The sequence below is a fragment of the Micromesistius poutassou genome (genome assembly GCF_964030765.1).
Source record: "Micromesistius poutassou genome assembly, contig: SCAFFOLD_4317, whole genome shotgun sequence".
NCBI classification, from domain to species: Eukaryota; Metazoa; Chordata; class Actinopteri; order Gadiformes; family Gadidae; genus Micromesistius; species Micromesistius poutassou.
The window spans coordinates 4665-16580 of record NW_028176884.1 but is presented as its reverse complement, the minus strand read 5'-3'; the positions used below and the strand labels follow the sequence as shown (position 1 = coordinate 16580).

Sequence of the window (11916 nt, the reverse complement as noted above, 5' to 3'; positions counted from 1 at the left end):
GGCCGTATGGGGTTTTGCCCCTGGTGCCCGTCAAAGCCTTCCGCCAATCGACTATCTGCCATCCAGTGATGTCACGTGTTGCTGGGCCTGGCTTCGGCTCGCAAACACAAACCCACTGTCCTGATGCATTGTGGGATTTGTAGTTTCAACGGGGATTACAGTTGCAATAGGCACCGTCAAATGCTGTCATTAATGACAGATTGAGGCAATGAATGGCGATGTCCTATCACATAACACCCACATATCACCGAATCATTCTAGTAGGAAATTGTTAAATGTTATGTTTTTTTTATTGCAATAGGTTGCCTTGCTGAAGCGCTGTTATAACTTATAGGCCACTATGTTGAAAAAAACGTCATACTTACTCAGTGTCCTCAAACGGTGGATATGTTAATTTATTAACAAGGGCCCTGTATTCTAATCCAAATCTTTAGATTTTACTTCACTTCATACCAGTATTGCTCTGTTATAATGGGACTCAGACTCCCACAATGCATCATGTTAGACCGGCCTACGTGCTCGCCTGGCTCCGCCCCTCAGCTGTGGAGATAGGTAAACAAACAGGGGAGGAAAGGAAACAAGCAGGAGCCGTTTTCTAGCTCTTCACCCTCGGGGATATTTTATATATGTTTATACCCGTTTTTTTTATTACAATTTCTTATCCTGTTTCCTATAGTTTTTTTTCTAAAAATAAACGTTACTACGCTTGTTGCTGAGTTTTTAAACACAAGGCATTGCAAGAAAATTGGTCGCCTTGCTGTTCTTTAAACACCTTTTTCTATCTTCTCACGACCCAAGCTGTGTGAATGAATCAACGAGAGCCGCTGAACAACACGTTTTTATAATAGATCTTCCGTGTGAACAGAAGATCGGACCTTTTTCTGGTCGGTTGAATATCAGCACCAACTAAGGAACTCAAGGGACAGGGGAAAAGACCGCCGGTGAACCAGCAGCCCTGCATTGTAGAATGACGGCCATCCAGTTGTTGAACGTCCAGCGGTTGTTAGAAGCAGCAGACTATCTAGACAGGAGAGAAAGGGGTAAGGGGGGTGACATATGTCAGATGTGTTCATGGTGTGTGTGTGTGTGTGTGTGTGTGTGTGTGTGTGTGTGTGTGTGTGTGTGTGTGTGTGTGTGTGTGTGTGTGTGTGTGTGTGTGTGTGTGTGTGTGTGTGTCACATTTTAAGTGAGTGACATGTTCACCAATCCTATCACTATGGATTCGACAACCATGTAAATGTCACAAGTGTGGATTGTACTGTGATGTAGGCCGATGCGTGAGATGATTGACGTGGCACCCTCCGTGGAGCTGCAAGCGTTGATCTAACTCTAGTGTTTTGTTTTTAACAGAATGTGAACACGGGTATGCATCGGCGTTTCCCTCCGACGAGACCGAAACCTATCAACGGCAGAGGAAATTCCGAACGAAGAAGTTCAACAATAATCACAATAGGTAAGGAATAAATCAGTTATGTGTGTTGTTGTGGAGCTCTCTCTCGTCTCTCAAAAGGGACGTTTCGTCGCCGTGTCAATGAAACGATTCAGCCCCATATTCAGCCCCGATGACATGTGAGGAGACGTCAATGCGTTATTATTGGGATGGTTGGTAATCAGCGAAGCTTTCTCGTAAACTCACGAATGTCGGTTTGTGAGAAATACAGTGTTTGGATAAAAGTGTGGGTCGCCTCCCAATAATCAGAAAAAAGCATGTTGAGAGTGTAGTGGCCATTCAAACAGATATTGTAATGACTTGGGGGAGGGTAGAGTGTCAACATCAGCGAGCCTTTCATCAGCTGATTGTCAAACCTACTGCAGTTGCGGGGGTTAGGGACCGGGTTAAAAGGTACATTGGCAAACAGTGTAACATTACCTTTCAAGTTATAGTTTGACGCCAGACACATTGTTAGGCCTACTTTAAGATATATCGATCTTTAAACAATCATTTATATTACAATGCGACTAGAGATTTTTTTTTTTTTAAGTCAAGTGACGTGTACTTTACACTATAGATTGGAGGGATAGTTTGATCACTCTCCCTAAATGGAGAGGTTTCTATTTATGGATGTGTTGTTTGCAGGCGACCAAGGTGAACACGGGTTAGTCTATTGCTCGACCGTAGTTCAATCATCTGGGACGTGTTAGATTATTTAGAACGACACACTTATGGTTCTAAATGTAAATATTTGGTTCGACATTGGGGATAAGCGTTTTAGTGTAATTTATTGCAAATTATCAGCTATCATGGTCTTAAAGAAGGAATGGGTTTCGCTTTGCCACTCAACGTGACTTGTCACCTATAATAGTTGTGCAAGCTGTGTTGAGATATGCGGAACAGCCGTTGGTGAGGCTTTCCCTGGTTTCTTCATTTGATGTGAGGACGTCAACGTACATGAAACTCCGCCTTTCCCTTCCTTAAAAGAAGAAAGAAACCAAAACGAAACGCTATTCAATATTCATGTTGCAAAGGAATGGTGCAAAACAGGAACCAAGCATTAGTCATCACAAGCGAGGCACACTCCATAGTTCTGCATGGCAACAGTCATTATCAGATATAGGTCCGGGCATGTTCCAGGTAAGGCCACCTCCATTGTGGCATGTTGAGGCTTAAGGTGATGGGTTTATCCTACTCTACATCCTCTTTCACCGACCACTCACAGCAATGGTGTCCTTATCTTTTGGACCTTATCTGACGTGTGTGTGTGTGTGTGTGTGTGTGTGTGTGTGTGTGTGTGTGTGTGTGTGTGTGTGTGTGTGTGAAAACAGAAGAAAGCATTGTGTTGGTGTGTGGGCTTGCGTCAGGTCCCCCCCCCACTGAAATGCACATGCGTGTGATTGAGTTGCAGGCATGATGATTGCTGATATAGAAGGCTTGCATGGGACTGGGGTTTTTATGACCATGAGTGCCTACAGGAACGTAGATCGACTTAGATTGATCTCTCTGCGTGTGGCTGTACATTCTCTCCGCTGCAGGGCTGTACATGTGTGTGTGTGTGGGGGGAGGGGGAGGTGGGGGTGAAATAATCATATAGGATGAACCAGTTGATTGGGTTAAGTTAATCAAGATTACATTTTGCTTTCCAAATTCACAGTCCAATCCATTTCCTTTATCGGACCATAAAATGGGTGATTTATAAACTGCCAAAGGGCAGGTGTGTGTGAGCACCCAGAAGTGGTTCAGTTCCAAATAAATATATAACACAGTACACACTTAATGTGAGATATGTTATTTGCAGCTATTTTACCAAGTCGACCTGGCCAGCCACCTTGTCGTGTAAAATGTAATCTACATGTTTTCACACTTTGTCTCACACAGCCTACTGGGTGGCGAGAAGGGTATGCTAATGGTTACAAATGGCATCTGGTATTTTTATTGATGTAAATAATTAAACACTTGACTCCTTATCACCGCCACCCCTAAAACGTGGAAACACACACGCACACGCACATGCACAAACATACACACATTTAAATTTGGTTTGAAACCTCAGCAGCATTATGTATTCTTTTGTCGTCCAAATGAAGAACGCAATAATTCTTTCTCAGCCTAGGATAACAAAGATGCAAACGGAGAATGGGCGGAGGGGCTAAACGTATAAAACAATACTAATGGTCACAAAATTATAGATGTGTGGCTTTCACGATGACCCCTTCTCATGCACCCAGAGCAAGAGTGTGTGTGTGTGTGTGTGTGTGTGTGTGTGTGTGTGTGTGTGTGTGTGTGTGTGTGTGTGTGTGTGTGTGTGTGTGTGTGTGTGTGTGTGTGTGTGTGTGTGTGTGTGGTGTACCTTGGCCATTTGAGCATCAGGCGGAGGGCTTGTCTCCTTTCAGTGGGCTGCCTCACAAAGAACCTCTTAGAGACCCGCTGATTCTCTCTACATTATTAACACAGCGCTGAACCCAGGCCGCCACGTGTGTGTGTGTGTGTGTGTGTGTGTGTGTGTGTGTGTGTGTGTGTGTGTGTGTGTGCGTGCGCACTCGCCTGTGTACATGCGTTCATTTGCACACACCAGAAGTGCAAATGAACTTGTAGATTGCGCATTCAAATGCCAATAACCTTCATCCGGTCTCTTTTCTCGCTGTGCGTGTGTGCGTGTGTGTGTGTGTGTGTGTGTGTGTGTGTGTGTGTGTGTGTGTGTGTGTGTGTAAAACGCACACACATGCTGTCCAAATGCATCAGTTGCCCGAGCAGTTTCGCAGCCACTGTGCTGGCCTGTCAGTCAGTGTGTCATGTTGCTGCTAATAGTAATGTAGGAGGAGAAAGCTCTGTAGATTACCCATAAAGTATGTCTAATGTGTATTCTGTTCATTACATTGGCTCTTTGTATTATATATTTACTCTTTTCATTTGTCTTTCTGCAGGTCAACACACAACGAGCTGGAGAAGAATAGGTGAGTTTGCCACAGACTTGTGCCGAAACACCAGCCACGTCATGTGCCGAAACACCAGCCACGTCCTGCCACATGAACAAACCCTTTGCCAATGCTCTCATTTCAACCGTCCTTGCGTGAGGTTTTCCACAGTTTTCATTATGCCCCGGTCATAACAAACCAGATTTAGAGGACTTTTATGAGGCTAAGGACCTTGCTTTCTCGCACTATAATATCTTTCCTGCCTTCTGTTTCGGAGCCCTTTGCCCCCCAGCATACACGTGCACACACAGGCACAAAGCTCTCCATATGCTGCTGTTTGATACCACCGCCCCTGTGGTACGTCACTGTATCCCTCCCCCATCAAGATGCTGACCCACAGCTCACTCTGGAGTTGAAGCACATGTGCTTTCTTAAGTCTGTCCTCTACGCGCAGTTTGATGTAAACCCAAAGCCGGGACACAACTTTACATACATTGTTTTTATATTCATGCAAGAAAAAAAACATTCTACATCCAAGTACCTGAGCTGCTGTTACCTTGGATGCCTGATCTAGTTGGGCGTGCAGAGATAGCATCTGTAGTGTAATTATGAGCACATTGTGTTACAATTGTGGTGTATCCTGGCTTTTATGGTTTGACCCTGGCCTCTTATCAAGAGAGGAAAGCCGTTGTTTTCTGGGGAGGCCTCATCAGACTGCAAGTTCACCATCAACATTGGGCTGGGCTGTGTTTAGATGTTTAGACTGTGGACCTGCAGACTCGGAGATGCAAGCCATGCGGGGCTGTGCCGACTGTAAATAAGCGTGGCTAAACTCACCGAGGGGTTAACCACCGTCACCAGGGGTATGGTAAATACAAGGAACGGCTCTGTTTCATCATCGCTGAGGGTGTGGGTACAACGAGAGGATGTTTTTTGACACACCTATTATTACACGTCACCTCTTCTAGTTGTGTATCTCACTGCCTCTCTCGCTTCCCAGTACGACAGCCTCTCCTAAAAGAATGGGAACATTGGACAGAGAGGCGTCCAGTGGGTTAAATATAGCGGAGGGTTGATGTGTCATCGTGGTGGTGCTCATCTCACCACACAAGGCCAGCTGGTCTACCGGCTGGGGCCGGCAGATAGCACCAGGGTTTTTTTTTTTCTACATGTTCCACTCTCAAGTCCTGCCGAATAAACACGTAGTCAGTGCTTGTGAAAACCCACAATGGCTCCACGTTGAGGCCTTTTTTAGAAGAGCCTGCTTATAAGAAAGTGAGTGAGTGTGAGAGAGAGAGGGAGATGTCATAAAACACTATTACCTAGCCTCGCGGTTGTGACGTAGCGACGTGAGCAGCGACTTGAATACGACCGGTCGGTTTTTAACATGGTAGAGCAGCAGTGACGACATTCATTAACCCACGAGACTAGTCGGCAGGATGCACCCATCACCCACCGTTGACACTTCAGTGACGACATTTATTAACCACGAGACTAGTCAGCAGGATGCACCAATCACCCAATATCGACGCGTCAGTGTTGACGTTTCGACAGATTTTGAGGATAGGTTTGAGATAAGCCCTCTCACACTCTAATCATTCTGCTGATAACCCAGTCTTCCCCCTCCCTTCCGCTCTACTACCACCTACGCCACCACCACCACGACCATGCAGGATATATGTGGGGTCTGTGGTGCGACTAGAGCAGCCTGGCAGCGCGTTTGGGAGTCCCTGCTCTGGAACATGCCTAGAACATTCTCTGTCACGCAGCGAAAACATTGGGAGCCACAGCGTCCTGTTGGCAGTCAATTTTTATCAACTGAACATATTGTCAGTTATTTTTATTTCACAAACACATTAAGGAGGGTTTGGCAAACCATAATCTCTCGTAGGGAAGAAATAAAAAATATATAAACGGCAATCCGTTGTATTTTTTTTTAGGGAGCACACTTAAAGTCAAAATCTCGTATAATCTCCCCTTCTCTGGGTTTTTCGGCGACGATTAATCCAATTGCCTTTGTGAGCGCGTGCTGCGCTCTGAGCTATATGTATCTGACAGAGTTGTGCACTCAACTGTGTAGGGCTTATGGCATCACTCTTCTAACAGGAGCAGGCCTAGTTCCATTCCAACACACACACACTCACTCACTCACTCACTCACTCACTCACTCACACACACACACACACACACACACACACACACACACACACACACACACACACACACACACACACACACACACACACGGGGGCGGGGTGTGCTTTCAAATTGCCACCGTTGTCTTCTTCATCTCTTTCTTTTCTTTTCCTCTTTACACTCTGCCCTTCCCGGGCCCTTGTTTAACAACCTATCATTCCCTGGCATCTCCTGCAGCTGTCCTGCAGCGGCCCCCTCTTGATAACCCCTGCCACACAGCACAGTTCGTGGTAGACAGCAAGACGCAGATAAAAATGAGCTTTATCACACACACACACACACACACACACACACACACACACACACACACACACACACACACACACACACACACACACACACACACACACAAACACACATTCCAGATACTCAAACTGCGCAGCCTGACCAGATAACGTCGCCGTCTTTGCCTACTTTGATCATGTGGTTCTTAACGGCCTCGGTTCACTTCCACATGTCAGTGCTAAATTACTCTGCCTTAGTCCGGGCTTAACAGCACACATATAGATGTTTTACTGAGCTGGGAGCCATATCGCTGAGCACAGAACAGCCCTGCCACATAATGTTGTGTTTTTCACCTCTTTAGATCTTTGTCATGTCCTAGACTTGTCTATGAGAGATGCCTCTCCTAAATTACTGTCTGGTGTGGGCTGGTGTGATCCGCTGTTAAATTGCGGCTAAGCAATAACACAAGTCCTCAGCGATTGGACCAGGTTTTCTGTATCTTTTAGGCCTTTGCTCATTGCCTTCACGACCCCCTGTTTATTTGAATACCCTTCTTTTAATCAAGGACAGGCTTCTCGTAAAAGTCCACACTGCCACTGTTTCCCAGGCGTTGGTGGCTCCCACGCACGCCCGCACACACGCACGCACGCCCGCACACACGCACGCACGCCCGCCCGCACGTACGCACACACGCACGCCCGCCCGCACGTACACACACACGCACGCCCGCCTGCACGTGGTCGAAAGAGGGGAAGTTGTGTACACAATGTGCTGCGGAGTCGTTTTTTGGCGTCGGCTGCCTGCAGAATATGACCGGAGCTTTGTCATGGCTGTCAGCAGCAGCAGGCCTGTGGCTCTGTGGTGGCAGGTGAAGGGGGGGGGGGCCTGTAGCGGCGGGCCCCTTGCTGTTTGTTTAGGCTCCATGTCACCGGGCAGATGAAGACCGCCACGCCTCATTTGAGAGAGACACTGGAGCAGCGACGCTTTCTTTTTTTTTTTCATTATTTACCCATCCTCTATATACGATAAATGTCACCACCTGTCTGCTCGAATGGAGCCAATGCTTGATCGGTCATTACCCGGTCAGGCTGTAAAACAAACCCCTATCATGGGCAATTGGCATGCATTAGATAACATCCATGTCGACTAGTACGTAAACACTTTCAATAAAGCACTTTGTGGTTTCATTGCTTTATTGCCTTTCTGGCAAATATGATATAATCTAAATAAGATAAATTGTTTCTGTAACTGCTTTTAAATTGATACACAAATGCGTCTCTCGTACGTGGGGTGGCAAATTACGGAGCTGTTAGCAAGCAGTCTCATTAATGTCCCAATGGTGGGTTTTACTTCTCTTCTAGGCGTTCAGCAAGTAGTAGCTGTCACTTTACGCAAACTAATATTAAGTCAATGCATTTCCATGGCAACAAGCAGCCGACTGCAAAGCCATCACCCCCCACCGCTGCTTTTGTGGCAAACGCTGTACCACATGACCAACCACCATGGGCTTCATCTTACCGTGGTGAGCTGGTGCTCTCCCAGAGCTCCAAAGTGCAGCAGCAGCAGCAGCAGCAGGAGCCTCACCCGCGGGCTTCCCAGCTCTAACAGCCCATTCTCATGCCCCCCTGCTGCAGGGTCGGGTCGTTTGTCCTGCCCAACGTGACAGCTTGTAAGCTTTTCTTGGCCCACGACAGCAGCTTAGGGGGCTCGATGTTTGGTGTCGTCCAGCCCGGGTTGTCGCACGTGGAGCAAACGTGCACACGTGCTGGGGCACGCCTACCTCTGCCACCAGCTGTCCCGTAGCAAGACTAGCCTAGGTTAGCTCGTGTTTTAACGGAGGCCGCTGTCCGGACAAAGTGGAAGGGGACTTAGCGTTAAGGACTAGGTCAAACACACCAAAGTCACAACAGCCTTGTGTGTCAAACTAGCCTAATCCAGGCTTGCGGGAGTGCTTAGTTAGCATGGCCGCCCTGTTTATAAATACACCGTTGTTTTGTCATACCTACCATACCTATTCGGGGCCGCGCCAGCTGTCTGTCAGACATAATGGCTGTGGCCGATAACGTTGTCTACTCTATCATTGAGCCGTTGTTGACGTAAAAGCGCTAAGGATAGCATTTCCTTTGATTACATCCCCCCCATTGACGTGTTTGTCATTTAAAACATTTGCTGGAATTGATAACGAAAATGAGCCTAGTCCATATATACTAGCCCTGTTCTTAAGAGGTGTGCATACCTTTAAATTAGGTGGCGAATGACTTTTGAACGTGAAGATTGTGGGTATTTTCAGCTCACATCCTCACTCCCCCGCACCACCTCCATAGACTGCAAGGAGACAAGACATGCTGACACAGTGGAATCAGTGTAGTGGAGACGCCATCCAGGAGAGATTAGGTGCTGAGATGGAGGCTTCTTCTTCCACCTCTGAGCTCTCATGCGCCCTCAATCTCTTCCTACCTATCTGGTGGGGGGACATCAGTTAAGCCATTCAAGGAATTGCATCGTTAAATGGACGCGTGGCAGCCTTCTTTCTGATGTTGACAAACTCAAAAGCTGCTAATCTTATCTTTTAGCCTGTGCTGAATGTCAGTTTTGAAGTTTTGAAGAGTTCCCACCGCAAGAAGTACAACGTAAAAAACAAGTAGCACTGTAATCTGAGCCTACGACTGTACCAGGACAAAGTTACACCTGAACTTATCCTGTTCAGATGTTAGCCGAGACGAAAGCAGAGCTTGGGAAGCGTGTGTACCGAGCACAGTGCCAAGTGGATCGTCCCAAGAAGACGAGAAGCTCACATTGTATTCTCCTTCCCAATTATCTGCTGCAGTACAACCTGTACTAAGCCATGTCGATCTGACGTAGATGTGCGAGTGAACGGGAAAACACACGGCGTTCCTGCCTCCGAACATTACATCCCAATGACTCCCAACCCAGTGTTTATTACGTGTTTTGTATGTCGGCCATGGCCCATCAACAGCAGAGCAGCGCGGGCGCTGGTGGATGAGCCCGCGTCAGGCAGAACGTCCACTGTTACAGTTTGTTCCAGGATGGAATGTTCCGCAGGACTGTCGTCGTGCGTCAAGCGGCATCTCACGCAGGCAACCGCCCTGGAAGGGGAGAAGACAGCCATGGACAGAGACATGGATCACTTGTCAGGGCAAGAGAAATAAAACACAACGGGGGGGGGGGGGAAAAACACAGAAAGCAGAGGGAACGGACTCAATCATTCCCCTTTGACGACGGCGCTATTTATAGCCGTAGAGCCGGGTAAACACTGCTCGCTTCTGACCAATCACGGCGCCCCCTTGAGGTTAGCAGTGCGCCAATCCCCGCACTTGCCAGCTCACGCTAACTACCGCACTCTCAGTGATGACTGTTGGGCAAACAGGCTCATCATGCAGCCCAGTGTGGGCTATTGCACGGGAATCATCTGGAATTACGTAGAGTGAGAAGCAGAGTGACTTCCGTTTATTTGGATTAAGGTCGTTTCTATTTCCGTCTCGGTGTGAAGATCAATTATCCGTCAATGGAAAATATTAAAACTCTGATGCACCATTCCCATGGCCCCAAGTCCCCTCACTGAATGCAGGAGTCCTCTATGGATACAGTGCGGTGCCTTGGGGGGAGGCTGTGGTCAGGATGGTGAAACATCTGTCCTGAGGCTCCATAGGGTTTCTGCAGCCGAGCCTGTTTAGGATCCAGGCCATACTGGACATTTTAATCCAAAGCTTCTCTCCTCACCCTGTGGGTCAATCCATGCCGAAGGCCAGTGGATAGAGACGGGGGATGGTGGGAAAATGTAGGTGGGCGGAGATGAGCTACTCTGGGGGGCAACATCAAGATTAAAGGGGCGGTGGATGAATGAAGAGATAGGGACTGGGAAGGAACATTAGTTTTGGGGCAAAGAAGCCTATCCGAATGTGACTGGCGAGCCCAACTAAAGGCATCCTTTATCCTTTCCCTCACCCTCTCACTCTCTCACCCCCCCCCCCCCCCCCCCATCCTGAGCAAAGCTTTTGTCAGTGTAGCCGATTAAAAGGCAGTTGTGCACGTGCAAACTAATCCGTGTTTTAGGAATGCTTGTCTGCCCAGTCTCCAATGGCCCTGCTACGCACACTGCACAGCTGCACCACCCCGGCTACCTTATTCCCCCTCCAGTCAGCTGGTTTACTCTGGGTGGGTGTGTGTGTGTGTGTGTGTGTGTGTGTGTGTGTGTGTGTGTGTGTGTGTGACGCTTACATGGACACCTGCTATGCGTCAAAATTGTTAAAATACCAACCCTTAAATAATGCTTTAAACACCTATGGCTACTCATGTAAAGTCATTGCCCTGATCTTTGGTAGCTTAGGTCATGTACATAAAATGTGTGTGCGAGGCCTGCAGATCTGCAGAGACTACCTAAGAAAAGGACCAAACGCTTCACAAAGTACTGCTCTATATCAGCACTAATTGGTAGCCTCTTTATCTGGTGGCGCAGGTGTCACCTTTACCCTTAATGTACAAAATGGACTGAGACTTATTACTTCCTTTTAGGCAAATTTGGATTTTGCCATGATATGTACTTATTTATCAAATCCAAATCAAGATGTAAAGTGTGCGTGTGAGACCTTGTTCATTGTTCAGATCTCTCTTCCTCTTCCACTCAGAACGAGCACATCTCGTCCAGTTCACTTCTCCGAAGAACTGCACACAGACGCATGTGCACACACACGCACACACTGTGCATCAAGTTGTCCTCGCCTGTATTATCTACGCCGCCGAGCGTGGCTTCAGCGGGGTTGCTACGACGACGGTACCGGTCAGGCCTACCGTCTTCTTAATGCGTCCCACTTAGTTTTTCTCAGTGGCGGGTCGAGTGTGTGTGTGTGGCTGGCGGCGGCGGCGGTGGTGATTGGGCCCACTGTTGGGACCCTGACGAGGCATGACGTGGTTTGAACCTCCTTAACCCCCTCGCTGAGGGAGGAGTGACTGTGTGCGCCGTATGCATTCTTCGGCCTACGGTGTGCTGTGTTTTTTAACCCGCACGCCGGAGTGGTCTCTCTGTGGGCTCCGTGGATCTCCGACCCAGACTAAACATCCTTCTGGCGCTGGTTCTGTCTGTTCCACGGGTTAGGTGGGAGGAGGAGGAGAAGGAGGAGGAGGAGG

At 47.9% G+C, this 11916-nt stretch overlaps 1 long non-coding RNA gene across 1 annotated transcript; it reads left to right on the top strand.

Annotated features, from left to right (window-relative positions):
• The first annotated feature begins 581 nt into the window (after positions 1-581).
• Positions 582-6220, top strand: LOC311377503. Its single transcript, XR_014644683.1, has 3 exons — positions 582-1040; positions 1351-1453; positions 4360-6220. It is a non-coding gene; the product is annotated as an uncharacterized lncRNA (long non-coding RNA).
• The last annotated feature ends 5696 nt before the right edge of the window (positions 6221-11916 follow it).